The sequence below is a fragment of the Galeopterus variegatus genome, unplaced genomic scaffold (assembly GCF_000696425.1).
Source record: "Galeopterus variegatus unplaced genomic scaffold, G_variegatus-3.0.2 Scaffold400, whole genome shotgun sequence".
Classification (NCBI taxonomy): Eukaryota; Metazoa; Chordata; class Mammalia; order Dermoptera; family Cynocephalidae; genus Galeopterus; species Galeopterus variegatus.
In genome coordinates this window covers 18,082-28,765 of record NW_007726511.1, presented here as the reverse complement: position 1 = coordinate 28,765, position 10,684 = coordinate 18,082, and the positions used below count along the sequence as shown (strand labels likewise).

Genomic DNA, 10,684 nt, shown 5'->3' with positions numbered 1-10,684 from the left:
TATCAAAGTTTCCTTAGGGCCTGTTCTGTGCCAGGTGCTGTTTTAGGCACTGGGAACCAGTCTTGAACACTAGGTAAGGTCTGTGTGAATGTGTGAGCACGTTAGTGTGTGCAGGCATGAGTGTGTGTGTGCAGAGTGTGGTGGAGGGTGGAGGTGGTGACCAGGCTGAGGATCGGGGAAGGCTTCCTGGAAGAAGTGACCCAAGGAATGAGCAGTGGTTAGGTCAGCCAAGGTGGAGGTTGGGGAGCCTGGAGGTGGGAGCAGTGGAGGGGAAGTCCTCAGTGACAAGGAGCACAGTGGCCTGGAGGAGCCAGAGGAGGAGGGAGGAAAGAGGGTGGTGAGAGACAAGGCTGGAGAGAAAGGCAGGCTCAGATCAGAGGGCTTTTCCAAGAAGAGTCACCCGCATAGGTTTTTAATGGCTCAGTGATCCAGTGGCCTTCAGGGCACAGAAGATGATTTCTGTAGATTTGATGCCCTGGAGATTTCCTGTGCTCACAGCCCTGCTGATTGTCCCTCCGTTAGAAGACCAGAGAAGGGAGGTGCAGAGGCCGGGAAGGAGGCAGCCCCAGCTCTCTGAACGCTCTGGAGTAAAATATCTGCTAGGTCCTTGGCCAGAGGCCAAGCACCCTGGATTTGGACCTTGGGGACTGACATGCTGTGTGGGCCTGGGCAAGTCACTCTGCCTCTCTGAACTGAAGGTTAGTCTGTGTGAAATGAAGAGACAAATCCCTACATAAGTGCTCTAGAGATGCTTGCTCCTTCATTTCCTCCTGGAGGAAGGAGCTGATTTTGCCCAAGGCCAGCTTGGGATGGAAGAACACATTTATTGGGCATGCTCAGATTCCTTGCAATACCTGGCAGGCAGGTGAATGCAGGGTGGAAAATCTGTCCCAGGACTGCGTGACACCCTGTTCCACTGAAGGTACTCTACCCAGTCTTCCTAACTGGACTGTGTGGAAAGCAAAGGCAAGACTTATTCTCAGTTAGAAATCTGCTCTTATTCTGCTCGAAAAAAATTTGAAAACTGTGAGTCAGAGTTTCGTTGACACTGAAACTTATCCAAGCAACATAATTCATGTTTTTATGGGTTCCATAGATGTTTGAGTTAGGAAAATAAGACAGGGTAAAGAGGTGACTGGATAAAATCTGCCTTTTAAATTCAGCACTCAAGGGTTGCAAATGAAGAAGGAATCTACTCAGTTGGGTACAGGGCATGCTCTGGCTTAATAAAATAGTTTAGTCCATAAGGCTCAAATACTCTGTATATGAACTACTTACAAGCAAGATTGATAAGCAAGTGTATAGATTTGTTCAGCAAGTGGACTATGACTGAGATCTACAGGGTGAAAGATCTGATCCAAATGAGAACAGATTCTTTTATTACAGGTAGGAAAGCATAACAAAATTATCTTTGCAAAAGAAATATTAAATGATTTAACAGTCAAAAAAAGAAAAAAAAAGAAAAAGAAAAGAAAAGAAAAGCTGTCCCATGGACTTGCTAAAATGAAATGGTGTCCTCCTTAAGGACGGCTCCCTGCTGGCCTTTTACAACCCTCTTTGCCAGCCTCCAGGCTGCCTTTCCACTCTGCCCAGAGGTCAAGCATGCCAAGGGCTTTGGTTTTTTCCCATTTTTTCCCTCTGCCTCTGTACCAAGGAAAGTCTGACAAGCCTGGTGTGGCCACTCTCCAGCTGTGTGTTCCTGGGCAAGTTAGGCATGGATTCAAGTGGTTAAGGCCATGGATTCAAGCTACTTCCTAGCTGTAAGACTTGGGGGGAGTCTCTGTGGCTCAGTTCCTCATCTGGAAAATGGGAGAATAATTACCACTGTGATTGTTGCAAAGGACTAAGTAGATGACGAATGGAATGTGTTTAGCAAGTTGCCTGACACACAGCAAGCGTACCATAAAGATTATATAGCATGGGTTTTTTTGTTTATTTATTTTTGAATTTTTATTAGAAGTAGGAGAAATGTCAGGGCTTTCTTTTGTTTGTTTGTTTGTTTGAAGCTGGCCGGTATGGGGATCTGAACCCTTGACCTTGGTGTTATAACACCACACTCTAACCAACTGAGCTAACCAGCCAGCATAGGGTTTTTTTTATGGCAGTAAAATATACATACCATAATACTTACTGGCATGGCTACTTTTAAGTGTGTACAGCTCAGCGGCACTAAACACATCCACATTGTTGTGCAACCATCACCACCTTCCAACTCCATCTTTTCATCTTGCCCGACTGAAACTCTGTACCCTTTAAACAAAGACCCCTCATTCCTCCCTCCTGCAGCCAATCACCGTTCTATTTTCTGTCTCTATGAATCTGACTCCTCTAGGTACCTCATGTAAGTGGAATCATACAATATTTGATTTGTCCATTTGCGACTGGCTTACTTTGCTTAACACGATGTCCTCAAGGTTCATCCATGTTGTAGCATAAGTCAGAATTTTTTTCCTTTTTAAGGCTGAGTAATATTCCATTGTATGTACGTACCACATCTTGTTTATCAATTCATCCATCAATGGACACTTGGGTTGCCTCTACCTTTTGGCTGTTGTGACTACTGCTGCTATGAACATGAATGCGAAAATATCTGTTTAAGTCTCTGCTTTCAATTCTTCTGGATATTTGTCTAAGAGTGGAGTTGCCAGATCCGTATGGTAATTTTATGTTTAATTTTTATACAGCAAGTTTTTTTTTTTTTTCCTTTTTGTCTCTTTTTTACTGACCGGTAATGGGATCTCAACCCTCGGTGTTGCACCCGCACCGCGCTCAGCCAGTGAGCGGGAACTAGTTTTCACAAGATATTTTCACATGGCATGTTGATCATCTTGACCCACTTCACAGATGGGGAAACTGAGGCTCTGAGAAGTGAAATGGGCACCATAGAGAACTGGAGCTGGAAGTAGCTCTTTCTGTTTTAGGCAGTCCTCACCGAGCACCTGTAGTGTACCCAGAGCCAGGTACGGGGTCTGGGAGATGGTCATGATGTGAATGCACCCTCCTCCACTCTCCCATGTTTGTAGGATTTCTACTGTCGTTGGCCTGGGAGTAGAAAAATTTCCCAGAGGAGCCAGCTGCTCTGCGTCCCTGACCTTCTCTACCCTCACATGCTGCCTTGTAGTGGCTCCTAGGGCTCCTAAGTCACTGTCAGCTGCAACTTGGCCTAGGGTGGGGGTGCTGTACTATGTCCCTCAGCACTATCCCCCTCCAACCCTTGGCTTCCAGTTCCCACCACAATAAACAGGACAATTCCAAAACCCTTTCTTTCTTGCCTCTGATTGTCTGTGGTCTTCGCCACCTCCCCCACCCTCACTTTCAAAGCCTCTCCTTTGCTGCTTTATATGAGCAAAGGCTACACATGAAATTAGTGTGCAGACCAGCCCCTCAAGCTTGGTAGGCCCATATGCCCCCTCCCATATCCCTGCCTTCTCCACCCAGATCTCCCTTCTCTAGAGCTGATGTTACTGTTTTTTTGGAAGCAGTGATAGGCATTTATATTTTCTCCTACCTCCTCTCATCTTTTAAACCATGTCCTGTCAAGATCATTCGGGATGCCTGTCACACTGCATGTGCTTGTCTGCAACCAACGTTCTAATCATCTGTTGTTTTTATGAGAAGACCACAAGAGGCTGCGCTGGTCGCACTCTGATCATTCATTATGCTCTCCTTATATACCCATCCAGCAACCCTGGCAAAGAAAGAAGTGAGGCTAATCTGGCATGACTTGTGCTTAGGGAATCGGTGCGGGGCCCTGGGAATCACTACTTTCCATCCTCGGTGCTTTCCTGTTAAGTTCAGTACTGCATGCATTTGTAGAGTCTCTTGGCTCCCAGATTTTGAAAACACAAAGCACTCTCGTCCATTCCTTAGGCTCTCAGTTCTTCTCCGGTTCTCCTAGATTGCCTAGGGAATCCTGCGTACAAGTTCTCTCAGTGCCCTGGAATGGATTCCTCTCAACCAGGAGGTTTGCACTTCTGTGCCTCCTGGTGCCCTCTCACCATTGCCTCGTGTCCCCTTTCAGCAATATTCACTCTAGTCCTTTGGTCTGGTGATCACTTTCCTTGCTAGTTGTGGTAGGTTGAATGCTGTCCCCCATTCCCCCCCCCTAATATATGTCCATGTCTGGAATCTGTGAATGTGTCCTCATTTGGAAAAAGGGTCTTTGCAGATGTAATTAAGTTAAGGATCCTGAGATGAGATCATCCTGGATTACACAGGTGGGCACTAAGTCCAATAACAAGTGTCCTTATAAGAGACAGAAGAGAAGACACAGACACGGAGGAAATGAAAGCCACGTGAAGATGCAAGCAGAAACTGGAGTTATGAAACTACAAGCCAAAGAACACCTGGAGCCACCAGAACTGGAAGAGGAACTCTTAGTTAAGTTTTGTATATTACATAACAGCTAGAGGGGAGGCTTTTGAATTTCCACAAAGAAATGATAAATGCATGAGGTAATTGATACATTAACTACCCTTATTATTATACAACTATATACGTATTGAAACTTCAGATTGTTCCCCAAAAGTATGTATACTTACCATGTGTCAATTAAAATAAAATGCCAAAAAAAAAAAAAAAAAAAGAAAAAAAATTCTCCGTTAGAGCCTTCGGAGGGAATGTGACCCTGCTGACACGTTGATTTTGGACTCCTGGCCTCCAGAACTGTGACAGAAAATTTTCTGTCATTTTAAGCCACCAAGTTTGTTGGTGATTTGCTATGGCAGCCCAAGGAAATGAATACACGGGTAGGGACCAAAGCCCTTAGGTCTGCTCGCTCTTCATCACAAGCTTCTTAGAAGGTGATCACATCGGCCTGGCCACTGGCCTTGCTGCCCCCAAGCTCAGTCCCTCCAGTCCCTCTGCCACACCATGGCTGCCAGAGTGATGTTACCAAAACACACGACAGTGTCACATTCCTGTTTGAAACATATATCGGCTAGAACTCTTTCTGTTCAGAGGGACAGAAAACCCAGTTCAAACTGGCTTAAACAAAAAGGAATTTATTGGCTCATGAAACCAAAAGGCCAGGGGCTAAGGCTGGCTTCATCTCGGCTGGATTTGGGGCTCAAACGATGTCACTGGAATTCACTTTGCTCCATCATGCTGCCTTCTGCTGTGTTGGCTTTGGTTTCAGAATCCCGGTGGTAGTACGATGGTGACAGCAGTCCCAGCCTACATCCTGTCAGATTAGAGACCAGCAGAAAGGATCAAAGACCTCTCCCAGCTCCTCCAGCCAAAGCCCTGGATTGGTTCCCATTGGGTGGAGTTGCCCATCCCTCAGCCAATCGCTGTGGCCATAGGAGAGGATTGCACTGATTGGCTTAGATTTGGGTCACGTGCTCCTTCTATAGTCCTGGGGGAATTGCCTCTGCCAGAACCATGGACTGGGAGGCAAGAAGAGAAGAAAAAGGGTAAAACACAGTCCCAAAACAAAAGTCCCACCCCAAGTGCAGCAGATGCATATGGAGCAGCCAAAACAAACAAAAAATTCATCAAGTGTCCACCCAGATGCTCTTCAATGGTCCCTGCCAAAGCATATCAAGACCTAAGCCCCTGGTCTCCAGCCTCACCTCTATTTTCATTCTCTTGACATCCCCAGGCATATCTGCCATTTCTTGCCTACCTGCCTTCGGTCATGTGGTCCCTCTGTCTGGAACATTCTTTTCCTCTTCCCCTCACCCTTACCTGTCCTCCTTTGAGACTTTTCTTGGCTGGAGCTTTTGTCTCCACTCTGGGCCCCAAAGCATCCTGAAATGCAATCTATCATGGCCTTTAACCTGTGTGACTGAACTTGACTACTAGTTGAGTCTGTCTCCTCTACTGAATTCTGCACTCCACCAGGGCAGGGGTTTATTTCATTTTTATTTTTAAGCAAACACATAAAACCCTTTCCAAAGACCAACCATTGTTCTACAATCTTTACAAATATTAACTCATTTAATCCTCACAATAAACACATAAAGTAGATTCTATTATTAACCCTACTTTAAAGATGGGGAAACTGAGGTACAGAGAGGTCACATCTGATTCATCCGTGTATTTCCTAGGCCCAATCCAGGGCTGAAACCATGGTAGATATTTAAAAAAATATGTGTCTTTCAGATTGTCTCTCCTGGTCTCTGTTCCCAGTCTTACCAAGATAGCCATATCTCAGATTTTCCCATTTTCCAAAGACCCATCCGGGATCTTCCCAGAACTAGACAGGGGATGTTGCTGAGGCAGCCTCAGCCAGAGCAGCCCAGACTGGCATCTCTGACTCAGCATCTGGTGTCTAGGCCAGTGACCCAAGGGCTGGCCCAGAGGCCTGTGACATGAGGAAGGGGTGCCTATCTGAACCCTTTAGGCCCATGAAATCCTTGCAGTCGGAGGATGAGTCCAGAAGACCCCAGGTGGCCCTCTGCCTCCCCCACCTCAGTGCTCCTTATCACTGCCCGTGTGTTCCCTGAACCCAGTCCAATGATACCATTTTGATAGTCACTTACCTGCATGGGCTGCTGAGAACCACTCTGTCCCCAGAATTCTGACCTGAAGCTGCCTGAGCTTTAACTGGCTCAAAATTAAAACATGCATGTCTGGTCCTCGCAAGAGAGAGTGTTAATTAAGGCCACGCAGCCTCCACTTGTGTGGATCCTCCTGGTTCTCTCTCTTCTGCTCCTCCCTCCCTCCTCAGCTTGTTCCCCATCCCTCCTCCATTGCCCTGTCAGAGCTGCCTCACTTTCCTTCCCCAGAGGCTCTTTGCTCTGTCTGTCCTTGTCTGACCATCCATCTCCAGCCTTGCTCGGCCTCTTTTCCTTATCTCTCTTCGTGGTCTCCTTCTGTCTGCTGGTCTCTCTTTCTGCTTGTCTCTTTCTCTTTGACTCCTCTACTGTATCCCCCGGGGTGTGTCTGCCTGTTGGTGTCCCCTGGATATCTGTCTGTCTGTCTTCTAGCCTCTTTCACCCCATCCTTGGTTACCTGGGATACACAGAAATGGGCCTGGGACCCCTGCTTTCTCATCAGAGTGAGAGAACCCCTTCATAGCAGGCAGCTCAGGCCCCCCACCCATGACTCTCTCCCATTCACTGATCCTCCTCCCTGCTCCCCTTGCTCCTCAGGGCCCCTCTGCCCAGCCCAGGGGACAGGAACTCTCAGGGCCGCATGGGCAGGGTGGCTGTCTGCTGCCCCGAGGACCAGGTCTCGGTGGTTTCCCTTAATGAGAGTGCCTTCAGTGACACATTCATTATTCCTATTCGGTCGCTTCAAGTCAAAACTGATTAGTTACACTTACCGCTGCAAAGATGTAATGATTTTATTGTTTATCTTCAATTTATTTTGATTAACATCTCCGTTCTTTTCATTGCAAGTGCAATTAGGTGCAATCTAACAGCGACTACTTTAATTTTGTTGAAATTAAGATGAATAAGTGATGGCTTATGGTGCTTTGTTTAACAAATAAATCATAGTTAAGAGGACTGTATTAGTAATAAATGAAAAACGACAGCTTAATTAAAATGCATGGAACCAGCTTCCTGATGTACATCCAAAATCCAAATCTGAATTCCAAAAATCAGAGGGAGCTGAGGGTGCGGAAGGCTCTCACCGCCTCTTGAAATGGTGATCAGAGGATGACAGACGGTATTGCTTGGTTTTGAGGCTGCTGCATGGAGAAAAGCAAAGAGCACATTATCCTTGTGAGATGGTCATACCGTGTCAGCAAATGCCACCAAGAACCCAGGTAGAAACAGACTGGGAGGACATAGGAAGAGAGGCCTCATCCCCCAAGAAGGGACCAGCTGCCAAGTCCACACTCTGAATGCTCCCTGGGAACCCACTGCCAGCAGGGGCAGATGCCCCCACCCCTGCATCTGGGGACAAGCCAGTTGTCCTGTTGGGGAGCCCCAGTGCCACGCCCAGAACCCCAGGGCAAGTCTCTCAATGAGATCTCCTCCCCGCTGGGCTGAGAGGGACTTCCCCATCTCTTGATTTGGAAACAAAGTGCAAAAAGTCAGCCCTGGAAAGTTTCCCGTGTGAAGTTTAAAAGCGCCTCTGCTGCAGAGGCCGGCTTTGAAGCCGCTCACTGGGGCCCCTCGGCAGGCTCCTGCGAGTCAGAGGGCCGCCTCCCTCAGATCCGCCGCGCCTACCTCCGCAGGGCTGGGAAATGGGAATTGTTTTTAAGTTGAAAAATTACTCGTGGAGCTCACTCCTTTGCCACCGCTCCTCTTTTATTCTCAGTTGGCTCCTTCCCCTGCCTTCTCCTCCTCTCTTGCTTCCTCCTTTTAGTGAAGAGGAGCAGGCAGCCCTGGGTTCAAATCCGAGTGTAGGCTCTTTCTAGCTGTGTGACCTCAGGCCAGTGACTAACCCCTCTGGACCCTAGTGCTTTATCAGAAAAAGGAGGGCCACAGTGCCCATGAGGCAGGCGTACTGTGAAGGTTGGCCAAGGTAGCTGCACAAAAGTGCCCAGCACCCATCTGGCCCGGAGGAGCCACCAGTAAGCGTGAGCTCCCTCCCTGTCTCCAGATCCCTCCCCCCTCCGTCTCCTCACCCCGTCCCTTGCTCACTCAACTCCTACTTATCCTTCATCCTTCCACATTTAAACTTCGCTTCTCTTTTCGCCCTCTCAGTACATGTTTCTGAGTGCCCGCCTTGTGCCAGGCACTGTGCCACACCCTGAGGATCATACTAGGTGAGCATACTCAAGGTGGGCCTGCCCTCAAGGAGCTTCCAGTCCCATGCCTCAGGTCCCCTGTGGGACTGCTTCATGATGGTCACTGTGGTCCTATGTGTTCAAGGACATCTTCCCCATGAAACAAGTGTTTTGTGAGGGCAGGGGTAATACCCAGCAGAGAGTCTGGCACACAGTAGGTGCTCAGTGGCTACTGATTGTTCAGTTAAACAACAAATGCCAGCTGAGGATGCTTCCTGTGGGCCTGACTTTAAGAGCACAGAGAGGAACCAAGCCTGGGTGCGTGTGCTTTTGGGGAGGTCATGTTCAGGTGTGGGCACAGGTGCCAAGGTAGGCAATGACACTTCAGGGTGAACAGTGCTGGGACGGAGCAGAGGAGGGGACAAGAAATGGCAACCCCCAAGAAAAACCAAATGCAAAGGGTATATCTGGGAGCTGGACCTGGCTTCTTCCTTACAGTTCAGAGAAAGGGAAATCAGGACTCATGCGGTTGAGGGTTAACAAGAGCAGTTTTCATGCATTGAGGCTCAGACTTCTCTGCAGTCTACAAGACCCTCCTCCTCCGCACCCGATCCCAGCCACCCTCCAGCCTCCTGGCTTTGCCCCCTCTGGCCACACTGGCCTTCCTACTGGCCACGCTCCCTTCCACCTCTGCAGGAACTCTCTTCCTCCACAACCCCTTTTAGCTGCCCTTCCCCACTTCCTGCCAGCTGCACCCCCCACCCCTCCCCGCCCCACACCTAACTTCAGGTCTCAGCTTGGATGTCATCACACCTTGAGAAAGCCCTTCCTGAGCTCCCAGCCTAGGGCAGTTTCCCTGGATGTTTGGTCTCATCGTACCCTTTAATCCACCAGGGCACTTCTAAACTGTCATGAAGTAATTATTGATTGCTGCTCACAGTTTGTCTCCCCAACTAGAATGCAAGTGGCATGAGGGCAGAGACCATGCCTGTCCTGTGAACTGCTGTCTCCTCAGTGCCAAGCAAAGAGCCTAAATAGAAACTGGACAGAACAAATAAACTCTATAGGCTGGGCACACCACGGATGATCCTAACCACAGTCCTAAAGGGAGGTAGTTACCCTTCCCATTTCACAGGTGAGAAAACTGAAGCTTAGAGTGGTGTGACTTGCCTAAGCAAGTGGTCTTGAACCCACATCTGTCTGACTTAAGGCACGCTCCATCGAGGACGCATCTTTGAAGTTTGAAAGCCCGTCATAATGGTGGTGGAGGATAGGATTTCTCCTGCTTGGGTCAAAGGACAGGAGAGCGCACTGCCCCTCTGCTTGGTGTCAGCGAGGAAGGAACCAGCAGGTGGCAGGGCCTGAGATGTCAGATCCAGGTCTGGATTATGCCAAACCAAAACCTGGGGGCAGGGGGAGAGGGGAATCACAGTCATTTTTCAGGAAGGGCTTTAGGGACCCCAGAGGAAACCACTCGGCTTTCTCTGCTGTACTGGCCTGTGGTACTTGTCCTTGCGGCTGAGGACAGGGGTTTTGGGGGACACGCATGGCACCCACTGACCCTGGTCGCCAGACAGCTGCACAGTGGCTTCTGCACTTGCGTATGCATGAACTTCGAGAGGGGGAAGCAGAGGCACCGGGCACCCCACACCCCAACACAGCCACCCCCAAGGGCTGCTTATTAACTGCTTCGGGACCTCGTCCGAGGTCTTAGAACAGGGAAATGGCTTAAGCTGGATTCTGGGGGCCGCTGTTCCGCGGAGGGACAGAAGGGACAGAAGTCTCCTCAGCAACTGGAGAAAGGAGTGGAGAGCGAGGGGGAGAGAGAAAGAAATAAGACCGGGAGGGAGAGAACGCGTGAGAGCGACCGAGGAGAGAGGGGTAAGGGAGTCGGCACCGCAGCGACGAGCGAGAGGCGCAGTGAGGAGGGACGCGAGGGGAGAGGGGACGGAAACGCGACAGAGACGGGAGATGGAGAGAGACAGGGAGGCGGGCGGCCGACACGGACGGAGAGACGGCGGCGGGCGGGGCGCGGAGGCCGAGGGACGCCACCTCCCC

The 10,684-nt window shown here is 49.3% G+C and overlaps 1 long non-coding RNA gene across 1 annotated transcript; it reads right to left on the bottom strand.

Moving 5' to 3' along the window:
- Positions 1-7,266: 7,266 nt before the first annotated feature.
- Positions 7,267-10,024, bottom strand: LOC103586967. Its single transcript, XR_550189.1, has 2 exons — positions 9,797-10,024; positions 7,267-7,639 (listed from the first exon to the last, which is right to left on the bottom strand). It is a non-coding gene; the product is annotated as an uncharacterized LOC103586967 (long non-coding RNA).
- Between the last annotated feature and the right edge of the window lie 660 nt (positions 10,025-10,684).